Here is a 16,969-nt window from a genome sequence, read left to right as displayed (position 1 = left end):
AGAATATCCTGGCCACACTTTATATACTGTACAATGTATATTTGTCAAGCTCCAAAATGAGAAAAAGGGGTATAAAAATTTGATGGTGAGTATATGACATAATTATTAATTTTCGGTGAGCTGCAGTATAACTTTTAAGTCAACCATTAATCTTTAATTGCACTGTTTTCCAACTTTGGCCTTTGCACCTGTACTACTGTGTTTACTGTGACAAATCTGCAGTTTTTGCCCGCAATCCACATGCTTAATCAGAGCTAATATAGCTGTATAAACCTTGGATTCACCCGCATGTGTTCCACCTCACAAAGACTTGACTCTTTGTGCACATTTCATAGCCTGTAGCGCTAACCACTTTAAAGTGTTCAGTGAAGCACATTCTGCAGGCTGTGATGACTGTTCCATGGAGTCTGGTTTGGCCCGTACGTAGTGCCTGTGGTCGGGCTGAAGCGGCAGGTAGAACTATCACACCGGAGGGGAGGAATGCCACTCGGCTCTGTGGTTTGGATCCGGAATCCGGTCTGTTTGGCACCGTCCCGTTTCCTGTAGAGCGAGGTATCTCTCACTCCTGTTCTACCCCCTTTTTCCCTCCACACCATTATTGCTCGCCATGAAATCTGCTGTACATGTGTTTGGAGGTTCGCTCGGTTTACTTGCTAGTTCCTAACAGTAGCTTCATTAATGGTTATTGGGAGGAAGTGGTTAGCAGGTCTAAAGTTCTGTAGATGTTCTGCTTGGGTTGTGTAGTGGGGCTACAGGCCAGTACCAACATGCACCATCTGGACTTTGACTTACCGACAATGCTAAATGGCCTTAATTCATTCGAAGATACTGCAAATATCCCACTTGCAATGGGCACATCTGAGTCAAGAGTTGCACTTCCAGTCAAGAGTGCAAACGCACAGACTCACTCTTTATTATGACAATTTTCCACATGCTAGAATAATAGCTATCAAAAGTATGAAATTACACAAATGGAAGCTTGGAAATTATGTAGTGACCAAATTTCTCATATTATCTGAGCTTCCTCTTTGTCTAGTACCCAGCTCTGCTCACTGTGGATATTATCTTAACCAACTTCATGAGTTGCATCCTGGGATGCTTTTAAATATTTTGGAAGAAGTTTACATGAACACTTCCATTCAACGGTTTGGTATTTATTTCGCAAGGATGCATTATATTGATCAAAAGTGACTGAAAACATTTATAATGTTTCCAAAAGATTTCTATTTCAAATAAATGCTGTTCTTTTGAACTTTTTATTCATCAAAGAATCTTGCAAAATAAAATGCATCACAGTTTCCTCAAACGTATGAAGCAGCACGACTGTTTCAACATTAATAATAATCAGAAATGTTTCTTGAGCAGCAAATCATCATATTAGAATGATTTCTGAAGGATCATGTGACACTGAAGACTGGAGTAATGTTGCTTTGATCACAGCAATAAATTACATTTTACAAAATATTCAGATAAAATAAAGTTAATATAAATGTTAATAATATTTCCAGATATTATTGTTTTTACAGGCAGGGTTGGAATTAGGGGGTTCAAGGGAAGGCTATGCATCACTCAAAATTTGTTGGCAAGAGTAAACGTATGTTCAACTGCACTGCAAGCGTTCACATCTGAATTTGTGTACTTGCGTAAAGGTTGTTTCTGGCGTAATGGAAATCTCGCTGTACTTTTTTTCACATAATTTCCTCCACACATGACAGTAATAGAGCTTGCAGTTCTCAGATTGCACAGTTAGCTGGATTTTTTGCAGTCAGTACACTTATAAAACAACTCCGTGTGTTTGATTTCCATATTTTGCTTCAGTACAGCAACACCGAGAGCCATAAGCTGAGCACAGGAGAAAGAGTTGGATAATCATAAAGCAAAATGTTTGTAAACATTTGCATTTCTTACTGTATACATTCCCACTTTCATTTCAACATATCAATTGTATATCCAAAATGCTTTGGCAATGGGAAGCCATTTCTCACTCTGCCAGTGAGGCTTATTAAATTCAACTGAGTGCCGAAACTTATGTAACATCCTGTTCTATTCAGTAGCATTTTAAAAGCTGCGTCAGTTGCTCTGAAAAAATCCTGCACTCGACAATTTTTCTGAATAATGCAGAAATGCAACAGTGGGTATTGGTGGTGGACAGTTTTTTTTACTGTTGTTCACATACAGTACAGCACCCTTTCACGGCATGTACGGTGGTTGTTTGGGGGTTCTGCTGACGAGAGATACCAGCAGGTTATAAGACCTGCCGTTATGCAAGAATACTGTTCTGTTCCCATTATTATGCTTTTTGTAAGTTGACTACTCCAAAAAAGTGTAAAACCATAAAGCACTGTCCAAAATAACATTGCTCTAAACATTACAACCAGCTTGACACAGCAACATTTACTCCAATGGCGTAAGTTTGGGGAAGAACTATAATTTTTGTCTGATCAGATTCTCCTGAAAGTATTTTTGCAAATCTTTATGACGATGCGGTTACACTTTAATTTTTAGACATTCTACTAACTATAAATGACTTTGCAACTACATGTCAACTAACTCTCATTATGATGTTTTATTAACAAAGTTCGGGAAATAATCAACCAAATTAGCACAGGAGGAGCACGTTCAGTTAATCAACTCAATTAGCATGACAGGAGATATACATACAGCAGACTTACCTCTGTCCCATGCCAGTTTTCCAGCATCCCTCCAATTTCCTATCTCCTCACTCCTAACTATTCCTTTCCCAGCCTGTTACTCTGGTACATAATTTGGTTCTGGACAAACTATGAGATTGGATATCCCCCCGGTTGCGATGTGAAACAGGCATAATAGACATAGCTGAATCGTTGTTCTGTCAGGACCACAGTCGTCGAATATGATTGGCAATTGCATACAGTTAGGATTGGCAGTGGTTCTGTTCTGGGCAAGACCTTCCAGCGCATCCATGCAGCCATAACAGCAATAACTTTAAATATAGGGTAAATATAACCAACATGCATGTATTGCAGATATCATTAATTCAAGATTTTAAAGTACAACATAATTTGAGGGGAACATGATTCAAGGGGAATCAGAATGCCAAATCCTGACTGGGCGAGGAGGAGCTGGGGAGGGAGGAGGGTAATTAGCTTCTGAGAAACGCGATAGCTGCTGATAATACTGAAGGAGCTTAAATATGTATACAGTGATAGGCGTCGTATTCCTATTGGTAGACGTGGATCAGCTTAGTGTCAGCTGATGTGAGCTTGACTAACATGACCTACCAGAACTGACGCTACGCATAATTTATTAGAAATAAGATTGTGTGGGTGTTTGAATCAAGATCGCAATCTTTTAACGATTAATAGTGCAGCTCTACAGCCTAAAATACAGTTCCCTCATTCTCTGGGTCACACACACAATGTTTATGGCCCTCGTTATCGCGATGACTGTACATTTGCACCCTGAACGTTATGGACTACTTTGCCTCCTCACATTCGGCGGTCAGGTAAGTGTGACGGGTAATGAGGTTTCGCAGCCTCCTCCCTCAGACCAGCTCTATTGTGGGTATGCAGAGCAAGGTAGGGGTTTCAACACTTCTGTTGGCACAAACATCTGATAGGGACGCAATATCTCCCGACGCGGCACATTCCCGTTCCCCCTCGCCGCGAGGCTCCCACTGCAGGTGTGTCAAAAACTATTGTCCTTTTGGTGCCCCTTGTGTGGAGTTTGAAAGCATGGCTAGTGCTCTCCAACCCAGTCCCGCCCAGGTTCAGCCACTTCCTTTTTACCTCAGTAGTAGGTAAAGATTCCCCTCGTCCTGCATGCAGAGATCACAGTCCTTCTGGCAATGGACGCGATAGAGCCTGTCCCTCCAGCCGAGATGAAGAGAGGGTTTTACAGCCCCTACTTCATTGTACTGAGAAAGTTATAGTCAGTCTTAATTTTGAACTGGGCCCTTGCACAAGTTTCTGTTCAAAATGTTGATGCAGAAACGTATTCTGACATGCGTTCAGTATCAAGATAGGTTCATGGCGATAGACCTGAAAGACTGTTTGCTTTCAAGGGTCAGACATATCAGTAAAAGGTCCTCCCTTTCTGGCTTACCCCGTGAAGGGAAATAGGCATCCGCATCCACAATTATCTCGATGACTGGCTAATTCTAGCTCACTCTCAAGATTTATTGTGTGCGCACATGGACCTGATGCTCAGACACCTCAGCCGATAGGGGCTTCAGATAAACTGGGAAAGCAGCAAGCTCTCCCCGGTGCAGAGCATCTCATTTCTCAAGATGGAGTTGGACTCAGTCACTAAGACAGTGTGTTTCACAAGCGAGCGCGCTCAGTCTGTGCTGAGCACAGACTAAACTTTAGGGGGGAACTTTAGGGGGAAACAGGGGTCCCACTGAAGCAATTGTAGATGCTCCTGGGGCATATGGCATCTTCTGCCGCAGTAACACCGCTCGAGTTGATGTATATGAGACCACTCTTGGACAGACCTTGTATTTCTACGGGAAGGGGTTCCCTTAGAACAAGTGTCAAGGCATGTTGTTGTTACAACAGACGCGTCCAAGACAGGCTGGGGCACTATATGCAACGTGCACACAGCTTTTCAGGCTCCTAGACTGGGTTGGCGCATTAACTGCCTACATTTTTTGCCAGGTACTAATGGCCCTGCGGAGGTTTCAATCGCTGTTGGTCCGGACGGACAATACGGTGACAGTGGTGTATATAAATTCACAACTCGCCCGCCCTCTCCTCCTTTGGAGTTTGACTGAAGTCACTGCAAGCCACTCACATCCCAGGCAAACTCAATCGTGGAGCGGACGCGCTCTCATGACGAGTGAGGCTTCGAGGAGTGTGGAGACACCATGAACCATGAGACACCTTGCCCACTATGGTACTCCCTGACCAAGTCTCCGCTCGGCATGGATGCACTGGAACACAGCTGGCGCCGGAGCCTATGCAAATATGTGTTCCTCCAGTGAGCCCTAATTCAAAAGACACTGTGCAAAGTCAGGGATGACAGAGAGCAAGTCTTGTTAATTGCACCGTACTGGCCCACCCGGACATCCTTTACGATGATGTTAACCCTCTGGGGTTGGCAATCACGCGGCGTGATCTGCTCGCTTTTTTTTCTTATCAGTGCAAAATGGACTCAAAATACTCTGTTGATTTTTATCTTACATATAAGTTTTACACATCATTCAAAACTGTTAAATGTCTTCTTTTATTTGTGTACACTCATAATAAAAACAAAATGTTGTGTTTTTCGTAAAATAAAGAAAACAAACATGATGTGCGTTCTCTCTCAATGTGAGGTTCATTCTGAAACGCGACAGAAAATGACCTGTAACTCAGCGAATGTTTGTCACACACAACTGAAACATGTCTTTACAACGCTTGGAGTCTCTATTTTTTAATGATGTAAATGATATCAAAAACAAATATTCTCTGTTTAAGTAATCCGTATGAAAGCCAGGACATGTACAGTTTCTCAAACGCGTCCTAATTAACTCTACTGTGACCAGCTGTTCACATGCAAATCTCCACGTGAAGGAACGCAGAGCTGTTAACGCCCTCATTACCTCAAAACAAAGAGTAAGAGACTTCAGTAACTTTTCATCGAGTTTGGAAGACTGTGTTTGTGCTGTGCTGTTTACCTTGGATTACCTCAGAAGAATTAGAAGAACGCAATTTGAAGATGAGAAAGATTTTTAAGGTAAGACATTCTCTCAGCATGTTATTGTTATATACACTTTAAATTGTAGCAACTAGTCAAACTGTGTATAAAAAATGTTTGTATATATAATGATTTGTTTTCTTTCTTTTTTTCTTCGTATATCAATTCCTAGTAGTGAAGGCAATCATAAAGGGTTAAACTTGTTATGACACATAATATCCGCACATTTGTTCTCTTCTCAATACTTTCCTCCTGGACTTTCTGTCCTTTTCTTTTCTGTCCTTTTCTTCTTCGATTTTTGTCACTGTCACTCTCTCTCTCTCTCTCTCTCTCTCTCTCTCTCTCTCTCTCTCTCTCTCCTCTCTCTCTCTCTCTCTCTCTCTCTTCTCTCTCTCTCTCTCTCTCTCTCTCTCTCTCTCTCTCTCTCTCTCTCTCTCTCTCTCGCACACTTCCAGCTGTGTGTACACAGAATGGTACAGTACGGCGTCCAGCTCTTCCCCGCCCCGCCTCATGCCTCACTCCCTCATCCCTCTCCCACACTCCCTCAGCTCCTCCTCATCCAGCGCTGGAGCCAGACTGCACTTCAGGCATTTTATGATTTAACTGCAGGGATAGATGACGGTAATGAAGACGGCTCCTCACCGTCTGCCCCTCATGGGGTAACATCAGGTGAGGAAATGAACACACATCAATGTCTATTAAAGTTGATGTCTTTAAAGGAGTAGTTCTCACAAAATGAAAATTCTGTCATCATTTACTCACCCTTATGTTAAAACCGGTATGAATTTATTTTTGCTGTGAAGAATCTTCACAGTTTTTGTCAATACAAGGACAGTTCAAACATGGCTGACAAACACCATTAAAAAGGACCTATTATGCTTTTTTACGTTTCTTTCTTTAGTGTAATGTTGCAGTTTGAGCATGAAAAAGCTCTGCAAAGTCCCAAAGCACAAAGTCCCTCCAGCGGGAGTTATTCTCTATATCAGTGTCTCTGAATTTCCTGAAACGTCTTCATTGTAGTCTTTGAGTTTCTTCCGGGAATTCAAACACATCATGATATTCCTCATTTAAATAATGGCTGCCCAAGGCATATGCAAAATAAAGGGATGAGGCCTGGTTGAGTTAGTTAGTAGTGTGTTGAAACTGGTGGTTATGGTAAGGGGCGGGACATTTCCCAAACACACTGGAAGTGGTTGACCAATCACAACACATTGCTCCAGCCGACCAATCAGAGCACATTGTGCTTTTCAGAAGGAGGGGCTTCATAGAGACAGGAAGTAAACAGAGCGTTACTGACAGACTGGGAAAAGAGGAGCTGCAACAATGGAGAATATTCAGAAAAGAATGTGTTTTTGCACATTCATGCATGAAACCCAGTTCTAGTAGAGCCCAAAAACAAAATCAAGACTTTAAAAAGCGCATAATAGGTCCCCTTTAAGGCATAATAAAAGAGATCCATAAAACCTGTGTGCATAAAAGTCTTCTGAAGTCATAGTCACATTTGTAAACAAATTAATCCGGTTTATTGAACAGAATTAGTTCAGAAGAACGACTGAATCAGTGGTCTAGTTACAGAAGATCCAGTTTCCCCAGAGACTATCCAGGTCTGTGAAATCAAAGACAAAGCGGACATATAATATTTTGTATTTATATTGTGCTTTTCTCATACCTAAAGAACTATAAAGATCATAAAGTCAATTTTACAGTTTTAAGACGAACACTGGTAAAACATCTACTCGAACATAATGGATTAAATTATCAAAATTGTCAAAATACACAGATCCTTTATAATAAAGAAAGATGCTTTTTGCCAACAGAGTTATGTAGTTACAACAGTTACCAGTATGAACTAACTGGTCCATGCTATGCAGCCAATCCTTGAGCTGTTGATTGCATATATCAACACTTCTCTCTCATGTAAACTTGTAATTTGGTTTTAGTTTTTTTTTCTGTGAGCTATGCAGTGTACAGAGGCAGCATATAATATCAATATCATCTTATGCACTTAAAAAATATTGTGCACAGATAAGCAAAAGGCAGTGACAAAGTGTAAAGTAGTGTCAGATATTATTTGCACCTCAGTAGTAAAACAGTATGCAATAATAACAACATATTGGATACTGCCTTATTAGGACATTACTTGTCCCTGTCTCTAAATCCCTTAGCTACACCTACCCCTAACCCTACCTGATAAACACCTTATTCCCACTGTTACCGTAAATACCCGTTAGGGACTTCATTTACACTTTTCTGATATGTTCTTAATTTTATTTAAAAGCAGTGCCTCTTCAAGCTGATTTGCGATGGGAAATGGAGAATGAGTTCAGAAAAGGCGGATTCAAACTCGGGTTGTCACGTCAAAAGCTAAAGCTTTACTCACCAGGCCACTGGTCCCAATGGTATGTCTTTTGTAATTTTGCCAACAAGGTGGGCTATTTGCACTTGGTGATCACAAAACAATGCACACTGATCGTCATTAAAAACCAGAACCAAAGTGGCATCAGCCTCCTGTGATACAAGGATCATATTTTTGAACGGCGTTACGTTCGCATCAGTGAAAGAATGCAGACGTTCCAGAACTGTTCACAGAAATGAAAATAATTTGGTTCCAGGTTCTGAAAAAATGTCTTCCCGACCTGAGTTTCAACTCGGATGACGCGTAATATTTACATTCCAGAAACTCCCAGTGACCATTTCCCAAATCACATAACTGCTTCATTTTCCCATGGTGCAATTACCCTCAGTGAATGGTGTTGTTATAAGGTACCTCCTCCTCACCCTGCCTTTGAGATTTCCACCTTTCTCTAAATTGTGCTTTGTCCACTTAGATGATAATCTGCTTCACAGCACATGTGTCAGATGGAAGGAATGCTAATCTGGAAGAGGTGCAGAGCTTGGACTTTTTGGCAGCCAGTTTCCACTCTGCACTTACTTTCCATGTGGTGCCGCTCCAGAGGCTCCGGGCAGGAGAAGCCTGTTTGGGAGGCAGAGGTGTTGACAGATCCCAGATCAGCCCTTTGGCCACACCCCCCATCTGAGGGTCACGGCTCTGCTGGACAACTGACCTTAACTTCTGTACCAATACAGGATCCAGATCTACAGTTCAAATGAACGGTAATACAATCACACTGTGTGTTTTCCCAAACCCAGAGCTTTGAAACCCTAACCGTATTTCATCCAAATCATCTGTCTATATGTATTATCTTGTTAAATGTACAGTATTTTGATCAGCATCTGCTGTTTTAAATAGACTAAATTAAGCTAAAACTATACTTTCAGTACAGCAGTTTTAAGTGTGCAGAGAGTTTGTTGGAATCAGTGAATCAGTTTGACGATTTGGTTTGGAAGGTCCAGTTGGTAGGTTACGTTCATAAAGTAAACAAAAAAAAGTGTTTTGAACGAATCCTTTATTTGAATGAAATAAAGCTTTGTTGTCATTGTTGTCATTTTCAGTATTTTTGTCATTTAAGTGTTTCACGACAGCGATCCTGGATTCACGTTATAAAAGTCTGTTGTTGCCATAGATACGCAAAACACTAACACAAGCAGGAAATAGCCCCCGCAACCCGGTGAACCACTCTGCTGACAGACGATTTATGAACGTGGAAAACATCTCCGACTATCGTCTGAAAACTCCCAGTTGCAAAAAAACGCAGTGCTATAAGCAGTTGTAACACCGCAGGTAAAGAGTGGTTGCGATCTGTGACACGGTCAAGGTCGCCGTCTAGTTTGTTAGTGATGTCAAATATTGCGCGTCGATCAAAACGGTATTCATGCAACAATATGGTTCTCCCTATCCCTAAAAATTCTTCTTGGCACATAATTATCTTCATCTGGTTCCATAAATTCAGCCATGTCGTCTAATTTTTTGTCCGCGTTACTCTTAAGGTTACGATTTCCAAACCTTAAGTTATACTTAGGGAAATGACCGTTAAGGGGTTTTATGCAACACTTAACGCTTTTTAAGGGATTATTTAAGTGAAAAAACAGCATTTAAGGGAAATTCTAAGTGTTTATGACGTTTCACTTAAAAAAACAGTTAAGTAACACTTAAGGGTATTTTTCTGCAACACCCTTAGGTTTAAGGGAAACATAAGGGCGAACTTAAGGGAAAATTTCAATTAAGGTGCTTTATGCAACCGGGCACTGTACTTTACTTGAGTATTATTTTTTCTGGAAACTTTTACTTTAACTTCACTACATTTGAAAGACAAATATCGTACTTTTTACTCCACTACATTTCTGTCAAGGTCCTTGAGTAGAGAGTAGTAACGTCAGGGATGATTTGGGTTGGAAATGAATGTCGGGTTGACGTCAGAACTCGACTGATATTGGTTTCTGACGTCAACCGGTTTTCAACCACAATACAACGTCTGTCCAACCATTGGGTGTACGAAACCATTGTGGATGTTATTGAGTGACTTATTCAATCCCACTACAGGAACTGTGTTCTAGAAATAAATGTGATATTGATATGAGGTTAGGCAGGCATAGATTCAGAGGCATAAGGTACTGTAAATGGGTTATTACATGCAACAATGCAACAATAATAAAACAATGAATTGACATTTACTTTTAAAAATGAGTACTTCTGTACTTTTACTTAAGTAAAAATCTGTCTTTACAACTTTTACTCGTAACGGAGTAATATTTGACCAGTAGTATCTGTACTTTTACTCAAGTAAGGAAGTTGTGTACTTTGTCCACCCCTGGTAAAAAGTGCTATACAAATAAATCTGACTTGACTTGAATTCATGCATACATGTGAAATTATGGGGGAACAAAACTCTCAGTAGTCTTTTTACACTCATAATGATTATACCCCACATTATTCTTCCCATGATCCCATGCACTCCAAACCCCCAGTGCTGACTTTGCCCTCCTATTATGGCTCCATTTTCACGCTATTACAGTCTTGAGTGCCGACGTAGCAGAGCTGTACGATGTTCCTGGGACTTGCCATATCCAAGGCAGTGCAGTGTAGTCATAGCTGGCACAAGAAGGCCACCCCTGAGCTCAAAGACATCTATGTTTTTAATTGTCAACCTCTGTTTGTCAGTGGGCTCACAGGGCCTCTCAAAATTATGTAGTGGGAGTTCCCGTAGGGTATGTTATAGAGTACGGTATATGCACATGATGAAAACATATTACCTCCAGCTTTCTCATGAGCATTTGAGAACTACCATAAGTGGACCTCCACACCGACTTCTCTCCCTATACGAGCGCCCACCTCCACCTCTCCCTGAGGAGCATTATAGCTTTAGCTTAGCTCATCTTAATTGTCCTAATTCAATTGGCCTTTTCCTGTTTCTTACGAATAGGCTTTATAACTATGAGTACAACATTAACAAGCTCTAAAAAAAACTAGCTGGTTCCATTATGCATTTAGTGGTAACCACATAAAGAAGCTAATATTGCAGTTTTACTGTGGAGAGAAACTATGAAAACAAACCCAAATGTTGATCTTAAAGGGACAGTTCACTCAAAATGTTCTGTCATTATTCACTTATACCCTCATCGTTTCTCCAACCGGTATGACTTACTTTCTTCTGTGGAGACTACTACAGAATCTGCACTAAAAGGATTAAAAAGCACTGTAAGGTTTCATAACAATAGGGGCATTCGCACTGGAGGATCGTTTTCATAGTTCCTAGAACTATTGGAGGAAGTACCCGCTTTTTGACGTGTTTGCACCGCATGAACTGGGAATGATTTTAGTAATAGGACATTTAAATTAGCTCCTACTTCAGAGTAGGGTCACACACAGCACAATAGGAACTACCAGTGACGTAAGTATACATTGATTGGCCGAACGCATGAGAAAAACCGGCACCCGCCATTTATAAAAAGTAGTGTAAACATACATTTAGCATATGTATTTACTCCACAAACATGGAAATATTACAATAGATGGACCAATGAGAGCGCTGTGTGCTCAAGTTCTGCCGTTCTCAGCGCCGTCAAAATAAAAGTCCTACACAACAACCAGAGCGGCAGGACATAAGTGTCGGGTTACGTCACTTCCTGGTGGATAGTTCCTGTAACTATCTGGTGCAAAAGCCCGAATAGTATAAGTTTAGTGTCTTCTGAGAGCTTATAGCTGAATTGAATGCACAAGCAAATTACAGAATTTTCTAAGTCAACTAACGCTTAAAAATGTATATTTTGTGTTTAGCTCAGTCGACAGTATTTGTGGCTTAATGCTTATTACATCAAAAAAACTAAATTTGACTAATTAAAAAAAAATACCTTGAGGAAAGGCTGGTCACTGTGGTATGCTTATGATAGAAGTAATAGTGGCCAATTTTTGATGATTTAAAATCATAAAATGTATTATTTATAATCAGTGTTGTTATTTTTAACTAAAACTGTTAAATAATTTTCGATAATTGAAAAAAAGCTGGAAAAAAATACAATTAAAAAATGTATTAAAAAATATATATTTGAAATGTTGCCTGAAGTTGGTAACTAACTGAAATAAATTAGTTTAAGCTGAAGTACTAAAATGTATAAAAAATAAAAATAAAAGTCTATAAAAAACTATAAAAACGAATAAAATGTCAAAAACACAAACAAAATAAGTTACTTAGACTAAAATATGAATATATAGAAATAAAAAGTATTGTAGCTTTTAGTTCGGTTCACTGACTCTTGCTTGTTTACATTCATCACGTGTCTCTTTGTCTTTTTGTTCCCGCAACTGATCATTGATCAGTCACCATGGACACTATACTATTCAGTTAAGTTATCATCTTTGTGTTACAATATTGTTGTATAAATCTTGATGATATACTATTGAAACAGTCAGTATATTAATGTTTACGAAGTGGCCACATTTGCCTCCATTCCTGCCTCACTGTGTGTTTTTTTGGAAACAATTTTTTGAAGTAATCAACATTATGCCACAAATGCTGAAGATTGAGCTTAATCCGGAGTATTCCTTTAACGAAGCCTAAATGAAGATCATGCAGTTTTGATTACATTCATCAGTCAGTTGTGACTGTTTAGTGCTAACTAACTACCCAGTGCAATCTATTCCCTGCCATGACTTCAGATCCTGTGTGAGCGAACAGCTCAGGAACTCTTTCAGAGATAAAGCATGCAGCAGACGTTCTCAACATGATGATGTCACACTCAAATTTACTCGCATCTACCTTGAGACCGTTCGATTTCACTAGTCATAGCACATATATCTCATATGTGGTAATGTCACGACTAAATGACTCATGTTCTGTCTGTCTGTCTGTCTGTCTGTCTGTCTGTCTGTTTTTCTTCCCTCAATCCTTTTTGTGTGTGTTTATGTGAGTTTATATCTGGAAAACATTTGCACATGCCAAGAGAACACTCATCCTTCTTTGAGACGGCCAACACATGGTATAAACTTCTGGAATTAAGATGCGAATACCTTGAACAGATCAGACTGCTCTTACAATGATGATGATGATGTCACACAGTATGGCACCGGTGTCGACGAAGATTAGTCATGCAGCCTTTTTCAGACTCAATGATATCATTACAGTTTTGTGAATCACTCACTGTGTCAGTGCTTCTGGATTTTACCGGGAGACGGGGAATATGCTGCTTTAAATAATGAAAGTATAAACACGAGTGTCATCGTGAGAGTTTGGGGAATTTGTGAGCGCACTTAACCAGATGACTCACGTTAGTCTACGTGGACGGAGTCGTCCAGCAGTCGCCAGTCACGTGTGATCTGTAGAATCATTTGTGTTGGGGAAACCGCTTTGAAATTGTTGCTTGTCAAAATTCAAAATAATTTTCATTTTAAAGCTACACTGTGTTAGCCTGGTTCTACCAGACTCTCGTACATTTAATTTGTACAGAGAGTCTGGCCTCTCTCCATTGACAAGCGTTAACTTCCTTGTAGGCGGGTTCTCTGTTGAAGTTTAAAACTATTGGATCTGCCCAGAGTCACTCTGGATCTGCCATAACCAATCGCTAACGTTTGGTCGTGACGTATGACGACTCAAACTAGCACACGACCTCAACGTCATCGTTCTCAGCCACTCCCTCTGTTCGCTGATTGGACCGGTTAAAAATTGGCTGGAGAAAACCCAAGAATACACCACAATCCCAGACGTAGTTCTGAAGAAAAATTAAAATTGAGTGGAAGCACGTAAGAGGGCGGATCCAGGCGTAATAGGGATTACTCCCATCTAGCAGTGAAATTGTATATGACTACCAACTGAATATTACTTTCTAGCCCCTCCCATTCCGAGGGCGTTATAACTCCTACGGTGGCCGTATTAGTCCAAATCTGCTGGCAGTCGCGAGTAATCTCCCCCTCGCATTCGTCATGGTGCCACTGAGTGTAAAAACACGAAAGGCGAAGCTTGAATTTCCAGATATGTCCCTCTTTGGCTAATGTATTTTCAAGATGGAGGCGCAACATGGCCGCCGCCATTCGAGCAGCTCACCCATATGTATTATAAATAGCAGATTTTACGCTTACGAGAATACTTGATTAGTTGGTAGAAGTAATTATACATATATTGAATAATTATGAATGTACGACTGCTGGGCACAAGAACAACCGTGAGCTGGCATGCCGACGGAGGGCCGTCTGGGTCAGCTATGCAGAGGTGGTCACCAACATGGACGACGCCCCCCTGCGCGCCCACCTGTTCAACAGCACCGTCCTACCGGCCATGCTCTACGGGGCCGAGACCTGGTCGCAGACCGCGGCCCTCAGGTAGAAGCTGGCAGTGACCGAACGCGACCTTGAGCGGCGGATGTTCGGCGTCAAGAGGACGGACCACATCAGCAACAAACTACTGAGGAAGACGAGCAAGGTCAAGGACGCCGTCAACCAGGGCAAAAAGCACTGGGCCGGACACGTGGCCAGGAGTTCGGACGGGCGATGGACGCGGGCCGCAACCCGATGGCGGGACTCGTTTAGAAAAGACATCAGCAGAGACTGGATGAGTCTGGCCAGGGACCGAAAAACCTGGCAAAGTTGTTGTGGCCTGCGTCGAAAGACCGAAATACAGGCCGATGAAGATTGAAGATATAATTTTGAAAGAACAAAGTGTTTTTGCTAAGAATCAACTTAAAAAATTACACAGTGCAGCTTTAAGTAGTTCAGCTACACTTTTAAAAAAGTAGATTAAATATATTGAGGTATGTACACCTTGAATGCAACTTATTTATTCATTAGCCGTTGTAGGTCAATGAGAATAACAAAGTTTTGTAAACGGTAGAACTATTTACGCTCAACACTGTTAAGTTACAGATGGAGCCACTATTACATTAACAATAAGGTGGCTATAAAAGGGCAATATCTTTTCAATGTTATAATTGGCATATTGTATGATTTGACAAGATCAGGTCACACTTTTATTATTTTTTGTCTAGTTTGGTCACACTTTAGTTTAGGGTCCAATTCTCACTATTAACTACAACTTTTTCCTCAATAAACTCTTATTTATTGTTTATTAATAGTTAGTAATGGTAGTTGTTAATGAAAAGGAGTAAGGGGATGGTTAGGTAGCTAGCTTGAAGCCAATGGGGCTGTCGGTAAGAACAGGTCCAGTTTAGTCACCCAGGTATCAAAGTCTTTATTTTACATCAAAGCAGGTATTGTATGTGTGTGTATGTAGTTTGTGTGCGCGCATAGTTTCTAGAAAAGAACAGAGAGTCCTAATTGGCTTGAGATGGGCTTAGGGACACAAAAACTTCTCAACAGTTAAGTTTAGGTATTGGGATTAAGGGATGTAAATATGGTCATGCAGAATGAGACATTAATGTGTGCTTTATAAGTACTAATAATCCTAGTATGCTAATGAGCAACTAGTTAATAGTGAGAATTTAACCCTAAACTAAAGTGTTACCCAAGATCAGTATTTATTTTGCACATACAAATAACATTTTTAATATATAGACGGAATGTTTGTACAGTAGGCTATAAAAATCAAAAATCATTTAGAGTCCCCACAAAGATAATAAACCAGACGTGTGTGTGTGCGTGCGTGCGTGCGTGCGTGCGTGCGTGTGTGTGTGTGTGTGTGTGTGTGTGTGTGTGTGTGTGTGTGTGAGAGAGAGCGTGCGTGTGTGTGTGTGTGTGTGTGTGTGTGTGTGTAGGCCTACACTTTGTACTGTGAGTGTGTGGATGACCATGTTCAACCACCACCACCGAAGAGTTTGGACATTTCACATGTTTAATTGAAAGTCGTAGTGCTGCTAATGTTGTCTGGCTCTGGCTTCGTGTGGATGTAGCCTTAGTTTACCCCTAAATGTTAATTAATGCATTAACTAACATTAAGACTGCCGTTTTGTGCATGACTCACAATGCCTTACTTTACTCATTTGAAAATAATAATCTAATTACGTAACTCACATTACTTGTAATGCATTTCCACCAACACTATATAACTGAATCAAAAACATACATTACATATTTACATATTCATTAAATGCACCACAAGGATTTCCAGGAGCACAACTGGAGTGATGATTCAAATCAAGAGTTGCTTCTTTTTTTTTTACCAGTTCATTAAAATGAACCACCCGAACAAACCAACTCACTAAAAATGAATCAGACTTCCCAACAGAGAGACACAGTCTAGACATTGACTGAACAATGTTTGATTATTGCCTCAATGTTTGATTATGCCTCAAATGGCTCACTTGGGAAAAAATAGTTAACTGTTGGAAAAGCCTAATGGTCAAACCACTGAATGAAGTGGTTCAGTTGACAGTGTCTCCACCTTTAGTTAGTTACTCTCCAACCCCGATGATAATATTGTGCATTATCGAGTGTGTGTATGTGTTTGCGACTGCTGGTTCACGTAGAGCTCGGCTGATAGTTTTCCCTGTGATTACAAAAGCAGCTGCAAGCGTCCGCCAGCGGAAGGAGGCAATATTGACTCAGAGCCCCGTGAGGGCGCTCATGTTTTCATTCGGTGTTTGGGGGCCAGGCAGCTGGAGCACTCAGGGTGACAGAAACTTACTCAACCTCTTTTTTTATTATTCATCCGCCGCTTTATTTGGGCTGCGTGGGGCCATCGCTGCCAGAGAAAACCTCTTGCTTGCAGAGACTGTGGCTTAGCACAAGGGTAAACACTCCTCTCTCCAATCACAATACACGCTGCCCGAAGCTGCTTATGTTGAAGACGGATCACATTCAAATGTCACTCGATTAACATTTCAAAGCATGATCAAATGGCTAAACACATTACTTTTAATGTAGTGCCCTCCGGCAGGCCCCAGGCGGGAGGAGGCATTGACTCCATACTAGGATTCTGATGTGACAATAATCAACATTACAAATATATAACAACAAAAATGATTAAAT

This window comes from Phoxinus phoxinus (assembly GCF_949152265.1).
Source record: "Phoxinus phoxinus genome assembly, chromosome: 10".
NCBI lineage: Eukaryota > Metazoa > Chordata > Actinopteri > Cypriniformes > Leuciscidae > Phoxinus > Phoxinus phoxinus.
Note: the sequence above shows the minus strand (reverse complement) of the source record.